The sequence below is a fragment of the Carassius gibelio genome, chromosome A20 (genome assembly GCF_023724105.1).
Source record: "Carassius gibelio isolate Cgi1373 ecotype wild population from Czech Republic chromosome A20, carGib1.2-hapl.c, whole genome shotgun sequence".
NCBI classification, from domain to species: Eukaryota; Metazoa; Chordata; class Actinopteri; order Cypriniformes; family Cyprinidae; genus Carassius; species Carassius gibelio.
The window spans coordinates 14,550,820-14,558,724 of NC_068390.1; the positions used below are offsets into that span (position 1 = coordinate 14,550,820).

The following is a 7,905-nucleotide window of genomic DNA, read 5'->3' on the forward strand; positions in this document are numbered from 1 at the left end:
AAGTCAAAAATATGAATTCTGAAATATTCTAGTCTTTGATGTAGCTTTGGAGATTCCATTGAAAAGAGGGAACATCTGGAATGAAAAGTTAATTAAGAGCTCTGGTTCTTGAACAAAGACAACGACTAACCAATAGGAAAAATTACTTTAGTTTCTCAAACCCAATGAGACTTTATATAGAGCAATGAAGATCTTTCTTTAAGCCCTGTGGGTCTCATATGAAGTTTTAGAGATCTCAACAATGTCTCACAATAAAGTCTCCAATCAAAAGTCATATATTCCAGAAATTCACACATTTCACATTAAATTCTTTGAGACATATTGAGACAGGAACACCTTTCTCTGACTTTTCCAAGCACACATCTCTGAGCGGCTCATGAGGTGGAGGTTAGTGTCGAAGGCCACATATGGAGACTGACCCTGTTCTCTGACAGCTTTGAAGAGCCTTCATGCATCAACAGGAATCCCTCAAGTCAAACCAAGGCCTTCTTGCACACAACTCACATCTTTTAAGTGTGTATCTGTGTGTGCACACTTATAAATATAACTTACACATCTCATTAACCTCAAAATACTATACATTAGTAATATCTTCTACATACATAAACCAATTTGATAGCCATCCATTTAATAGACATTGTAACTGTGAATTTTTGTAATTGTGTAACTTTTGCACTATGCAAGATCTCTAAATCCAATAGCAATCATTTTGAAGTAAAATAAACGAATGAATGAATGAATGAGTACAAACAAATTCTTTAGCTCAGAAAAAAGACATATAGCACTACAGCAATGCCAAAATCATAGTTATGATTACCAGGGAATACACAAAGTGATCTTTTTTATGCAGTTAGTTTGATACACACACACACAAACACACTGTGTCCTTTTAATGAATGGTCTTTTGAATTGTGCTTCCAAACTATTTTTTTTGTTTGTTTTTTTTTTTTTGAGAAGTATGTAATTAACACACCACTACATCCAGATGGTTTATTACATCACTGATCTCCATCTTGGTTTCGTGAGAGGTTTGATGCATAACATATTAATATTTTTGATGTCCAAACAACACTTATCTTGGAGTTAGTATTCTAATCTACCATTCACCAATTCATATTTTCAGAAACAATTAAAATATCCATGTATGCAAGGCTAGAGCATGAGAAGCAACCGTATACCAACTGTTTACTAATGACATTTTAATAGAATAATATAAAATCCAATGAAAAGTAACTGAAAAGCACTGAATCTATACACTGAAACAAAATTTTACGTCACAGGTGGAGGGAAAAAAAGTCAGCCATCAGATAAGTCACCATTGCTCTGATTATTCTGTTATTCTTTTTTCTACCTTTATTCCTGACAAGATCCTCTATATCTCTCAGCCTTATTCTGTCACTTAACTTTTTCATATATTACTTCTTCCCTACCTTCCTTAACCTTATTTCAACTGTTGCTGAAAAGAAGAAACTTGTTGTGTGTTTTTGACGCGTAATGTTGCTGAGTGAACATGTTCCTGTTCGTCAGAGTTCTCTCGTGGGACACATCCAAAATGTCACTTGCTCCCCCTCACTGTTCCTTTCAATGTCTCTTCAGTATCCTTCAGTCCTTGACATTTACACTACATGCTGGGGCCTTTACCACACCTCACATGGGACACACACTGAGAAAGAGGGAGCTGGTGAGGACTGAAGAGATGAAATCAGGTAAAAGAAAGCAAAAAGCAGGTAAACATTAGAGAATAACAAATCTTGCAAAAAACAGGCCAAGACGAGAGGACATATACGTACAAGCCTGTTCAACAGTCCAGTGCCAAGCAGTGCACCAGCACATCAACATGGTATTATAAAAATATACCTAGTGTTTGAAATAGCTATGAGCCATTAAAAACAATTCCTGTGCCAGAAGTCATGCACAATTAAACAGCACTAGCATAAATACCATATTCAAAATGTTAAAAAAAAACAATAACAAACTTTTAAAAAGTTAAAACACCTTAATGATGGATGTTTCATACAAACAGCTTTTACCTTCACAAGATGGTTGTGTGGATTATTTTTGTTATTTTATTTTTTTATCAGCATTAGACTCTTTCTGGCGGCACCTATTCACTGTAGAAGATCCTCTGATTAGCAACTGATGTTATGCAAAATTTGTTCTGATCTTGGATGGTCTTTGGGTGGACACATTTTCAACAAATTTTCTTTTTTGGGTGAACTATTTGAGCTATAAAGCTAATTCAAGCTCATAAACTCACTGAGGAGTGTGGCCTATGCCTACCTTGCAACAGCTAGCCAAACTGCTAACAGGTGCTAAAAGGACCCCAGGTATTCCTTGACTTTGCCTGTGTTTCATCACATCACCACTAGTTAAATCCTTGAAACATATCTTGCCATCTACGACTAACACTTAGTGTAGCTTGTCACTGAGTATTGTTGTTAATAATTGAATAATGTTAAATAAATATGTTTATAGTACATTTCACTGTATTTTGATGTCGATTATAGTATGCAACACACATAAAAAATAGACTCACTCGGACATACTTTTCTCATAAGCAGAACCGCGTTGTTTATGTGGACAGTGTGACCTGTAACTTTTTAATATGTATTGGGAAATAAATATGCACTGCTCTGACATGTGTTGTGAAACAGGCCTCAGTGTGAGCAAGAAAGGAGTAAAACAGGGAAGCAAAGAAAAATGTGAGGGGCAGAGAAAGGAGAGAAGGAAAAACATCCACTCTCCCCCAGGGACTCACTTACTCTTTCTCTCCCTCCCTCTCTTTGAGTCATTCATCTGACGGAGATAAAAGAGCCTACTATAAACATCAAAACAAACATAGCATAATTTATGCAGAACCAGCATCTTAAGGAAAATAAATAATAGAACTAACCAGCACTTCGCTGTAACAGAGCAGACAAATGAAGAGTTTAAAGGGCCAGAATGCTTAAAGAACCCATATAGATTCTTCACATACCTTGATTTCCTCAGAGACATACTTACGTAACAGCTCTAAAGAACAGTCACAGTCATTAAATCAAAACTTTCTTTGATCAGTTTCACAGACACGCATTTACATGTGCTGAGCCCTATAAGCTCTCATGATCTATATCTGTGCCTGGTTTAGGGGAAAGTCAAAGCTGTATGATATTCTTATTATTCTGCTTGAATAGGCATCAGCGAAAGAGGCTTTCTTTATTGTTTTACACAGACCCAGGCTGTCCTGTAAGTCCTTCATAAATATATTAGGATATATTAAGGCAAGGCAAGTTTTTTTATATAGCACATTTCATACACAATGGTAATTCAAAGTGCTTAACATCAAAGAAAGTAAAATAGTCATGAAGAAAAATAATACAAAAATAAATAAGCAATTTAAAACTTTGGAAATTATTTAAAAATTGACTTATTTAAAATGATTTTAAAAGAGTTAAAAATAGAAAAAGATTTTACATTAAATACAGTGAATACGTAAAATACAATGCAATTGGTTCGGACATTGCACAGTGCTCATTCAATAAATGCACAGCTAAACAGAAGGGTGGCATAGTAACTAAAGGCAAACTCCCCTTGTTTTGTGTGAACCCTTTCTAACTGACTCGATCCTAATGATCGGAGTGCTCTGTTAGGTTTTTATTCAGTGAACATATCTGCAATATATTTCGGTCCTAGGTCATTGAGGGATTTATAGATGAGTAAAAGTACTTTAAAATCAATCCTAAATGTAATTGGAAGCCAGTGTAAGGACCTGGCGACTGGTGTGATATGCTCAGATTTTCTGGTTCTAGTCAGAATCCTGGCGTTCTGCAGCGTTCTGGATGAGCTGCAGCTGTCCAATGGTCCTTCTGGGAAGGCCGGTGACGAGCCCATTACAATAGTACCTGTATGTTGAGTTTGTGTAGGCCTATTGCATGTGAATGCATCAGCCAACTAATCAAAAAAGTCTACAAGCATTACTCATCATGATCACACCTGTGCAATGACTGTTGTTGATGTAATACTTCCCCTTAGTCAGAGAGCTGTCTACATTCATACTTGTCCCAGATGAATACCTGCTCAACACCTGTTCTCATTGTCTATTAAGGGCTCACACTTCAGCCAGTCATTGCAGACTGCAGAGGTTGATTTAACGAGACTGTAAACAATGAGCCTCAAAGCAACAGGCACTGGACATTCACTGACCTTGATTCCCTCTCTTGCTCTCTCTCTCTCACTTCCTTGCCATCTGTACATCTAGCTTGAGTGCATCATGAATAATGTATTTAATCAGCACATTGTCCCCTGCGTGGTGCTGCTCGGGGTTAAATAACAGAATGCTAGTTTGACGATTGTTCTTCTCGATGAAGGTTAAGAGCCTTTTTTTGTGCTAAAGGGTGAGTCGGACACAAGTGTCTCGGCAACCATCAAAAGCCATTGATCATGTACCAAAAAGGCTGCAGGATCTAATGAGGCTGCCTTGCCTCCAATCATGTCCTGAAGAAATGGTGTCATTTCAAAAAGTTCCTTGCAGAGGATTTTAAACTGAACAGGCCTTGCATGTGTCTCGCTCAATGAGGTCTATAATAGCTGGATATCTGAATGGCTGTCATCTTTGCTTAGTTGTGGGCATGAGAGTTTTCTAACTAATCGCCTGAGCCATGAACACCAAGTGACTAAAAATTGGTGTAATGATTGGCAGAATTCAATTCCATTTGATACATTTTGGGGAAAAAGTTGCTAGGTGTGTTCAACTTCATGTGATGCTGCGCAGACCAATCAGTGTCCGACTCGAAGCTGTAAATGTTGGTTAGAAATTTTTGAGACAGCGCTGACGCCACATTACCGTGACATTTGAAAGCAGCTGGTTCGCTTAATCAGCAAAGCTTAATGACAACAACAGTGACATGATTTTCATGTTTATTATGACACCGTCAGTTCTTCTATTGCTCACAAATCCATGTTTTTTAAAAGTCCCGTTTTTCGTGCTTTTTTTGAAGCTTTGATTGTGTTTACAGTGTGCAATATAACATGTGTTCATGTTTCGCGTGTAAAAAAACACAGTATTTTGCACACAATTCACCTATCTGTATACTGCCGTTTTCACTGTCATAAAGGGCTGATGACTTCCTTGTTCTATAAAAATCCCTCCTTTAGAAATACGTAACGATTTCTGATTGGGCCAGCGGTTCCTGTATTGGGATTCGACAGCAGTTGAGTGCACGCGGCCCTCCTGGAAACACAATTTAGAGAAGCAAGTGGGCAGGATTTGTTTTGAAAACCTGCTAATCCTGATCTGAACCATAGACAGTAAAAGAATCCACGTGCTGGAGATGTACTTATAATCACAGGAGCGTTTTTACTGACGAGATGTGCATGAAAATCGCATTATATTTTTTTGCACAGCCTTAACATCTAGTTAGCAAAGCTAAACAGCGTTGCCCTTTGTGTAATAAGTTACAGAAACTGTTAAACGCACCAACTTAAATAATAAAATACACTTACCGGTTGTGGTCCATAAACAACGCCTTCTCCAGACAAAGAGGGAACTGCTCCATCTTTCGAGAATAATCTTTGTGCGAATCCGGCATTAAACTGATTGAGACTGAGGAAGCTGTCTTCAGCAAAATGTGCTGCACATAGTTTTACATGTGGATTATAATTTTCGGGAACCGAGTTAAACATAAATTGTAACCATTAATCTCCAAGTACAGCGTCCCTGGGAAGCCCAAACAAAGGTGATTGGACTCCGAGATGAAAATAACAGCGTTTCGACGACATGGCGACAAACACAAACGCAGCTCTTCCTCTTCTCCGTCGGAGTGCAACATGGCCACGCCCCTTTTTTGTGTATTCCTGTGGGCGGAGGTTAGTCAAAAAAACTGTTTTAGTGACGTCATTACTGCAGGAACTAGAGGGATGTAATCCAAACAGGTCGTTTTTGTGATGATCGTGTGTTTAAGGAAAACACAAAGAGAGGGTAGATCCAAATGCAGGTAGTCTTTGATAACAAAAAGGGTAATTCAAAACAAAACAGTACTAGGAAGACAAACAAAACAAAAGTGGGAACCGGATGAAACGGGAACTCGGAGGAACGAGAAGGTAAGGGGAAGTCTCGGGAGACGAGAACATACGTACACATAGGGTAAGAACTCCATACAGACAACAGAGAAGGACAGCTATATATAGGGAGACTAATGACAAAGGATTTCAGCACCTGTGCGATTTAATTGGAGTGCAATTACTGTGAAGACAGGACCAGACTAGCGGAATTAAAGTGCCTATGGTGAAGTGCCTAAGGAGAAGTGAGCTAACTAGGGAACACCCAGGAAAACAGAGACTGACAGCGTGACAGTTTTTTGTAGGCGAATTCTGTTGAATAAAATATCTTGCTTGGCATTGAACTTTGAGCTTTAGAATTTTACAGATATTATTTATACTCTAACAACAACATTACACATTAACTAAAGTTTAAAACATGGGATCATGAAGAATGATCCCATGAATGAACAGTGAACAGTAAAAACTCTCTTGTTGTATGTCATTTTAATGTTTTATTACTGTATGTCATGTTTATCAGACTAAAAACTGAAAAAAAAAAACATTTTATTTATAACTGGTATTTAATAATACAGAATTATATCAGACTTTTATTCTTGTACATACAGATGCTGAATTAAGCAGAACAAAAAGTATGCAATGAAAATATTTCTGATGCTAAGCATCTGTAAACTTCTGTTTAACTGACCAATATTGCATCTAATCCACTTAATCTGCAATAAAGTAAGCAAACACTGTGTGAGCGTCACTAACGAAATCATAAAGTGTCTGACTTAACTCTATTTTTAACTCCTCAACTAACTGCAAGTGACAAATCTTGCAGATCGGCTAGGCAACCCTTACCAAAAGTTTTTTTTTTATTAAGTATATTTTTATGCAATAAGTATACAAATATCAGTGCACTACTTGTCAGTGTACTATTTCAATACTCCTTGGAAATAAATTGGCCCACTTTCTAGTATATAAAAGTATACTTTTATGTATACTTTAAGTAAAACAGAAGTAAACTTTGAGTACACAACTACATTACATTTTATTTTGTACTGCAACTGTATTACAGTTGAACTTATAGTTATACTGAGAGCTTAATATGTGTAGCATTTGTGGTGAATCAGCTCAAATGGGGAATATGAATAATTAGTTATAATTAATTATAAATATTTAGAAGATCCACTGAAAGTATTTACTTGACATCTCAGTGTCAACTCTAAGAACGTTTATTTCTTCCTTAAGGAAAATAACTTTCTTATTGTACAATATTACTCAGATCTTGTTGCAAAAATCTGCATGATTGTCAAGTCAAGTCAAGTTTATTTATATAGCCCTTTAAAACAACATAAATGCTGACCGAAGTGCTGCACAAAATACCAAACAAAACATCCATTGTACAATACAATTTAAAGACTAATAATAAAACATGAAAAGAAAGCAAAACAAAAATAATAGAATTAAGACTGGAAAAACATCATGCAATTTAAAACAATATTTAAGACTAAAAAATAATAATAATAATTTAATAATATCAAGTTACACATATGCCTGAGGGAAAAAAAAAAAAGTTTTAAGAGAAGATTTAAATGTAAAAAGTGTAGGGGAAATGATTGGGGACTCCAGTTAGGAGCAAACAATGAACAACTCCAATTGTGATGCAAATAAGACTTCACTGACTACATAAACACTTAAACTAGTTTAACATACACATACTATACATACACACGCATACAGTGGGCATAGGAAATATGGCAGTAAATTAAATTAAGCAGTAAAGATAAGATAAATAAAAACATGAAGCTATGGTACAATTTGATATTCTGCAGATCTACAGCCTTAATGGAAAAAGGTGAAAAAGGTGCAAATGCTACTTTATGT

The 7,905-nt window shown here is 36.4% G+C and overlaps 1 long non-coding RNA gene across 1 annotated transcript; it reads right to left on the minus strand.

The window, feature by feature from the left end:
* Nucleotides 1–570: 570 nt before the first annotated feature.
* Nucleotides 571–2,312, minus strand: LOC127938982 (uncharacterized). Its single transcript, XR_008148859.1, has 2 exons — nucleotides 2,031–2,312; nucleotides 571–1,688 (listed from the first exon to the last, which is right to left on the minus strand). It is a non-coding gene; the product is annotated as an uncharacterized LOC127938982 (long non-coding RNA).
* Between the last annotated feature and the right edge of the window lie 5,593 nt (nucleotides 2,313–7,905).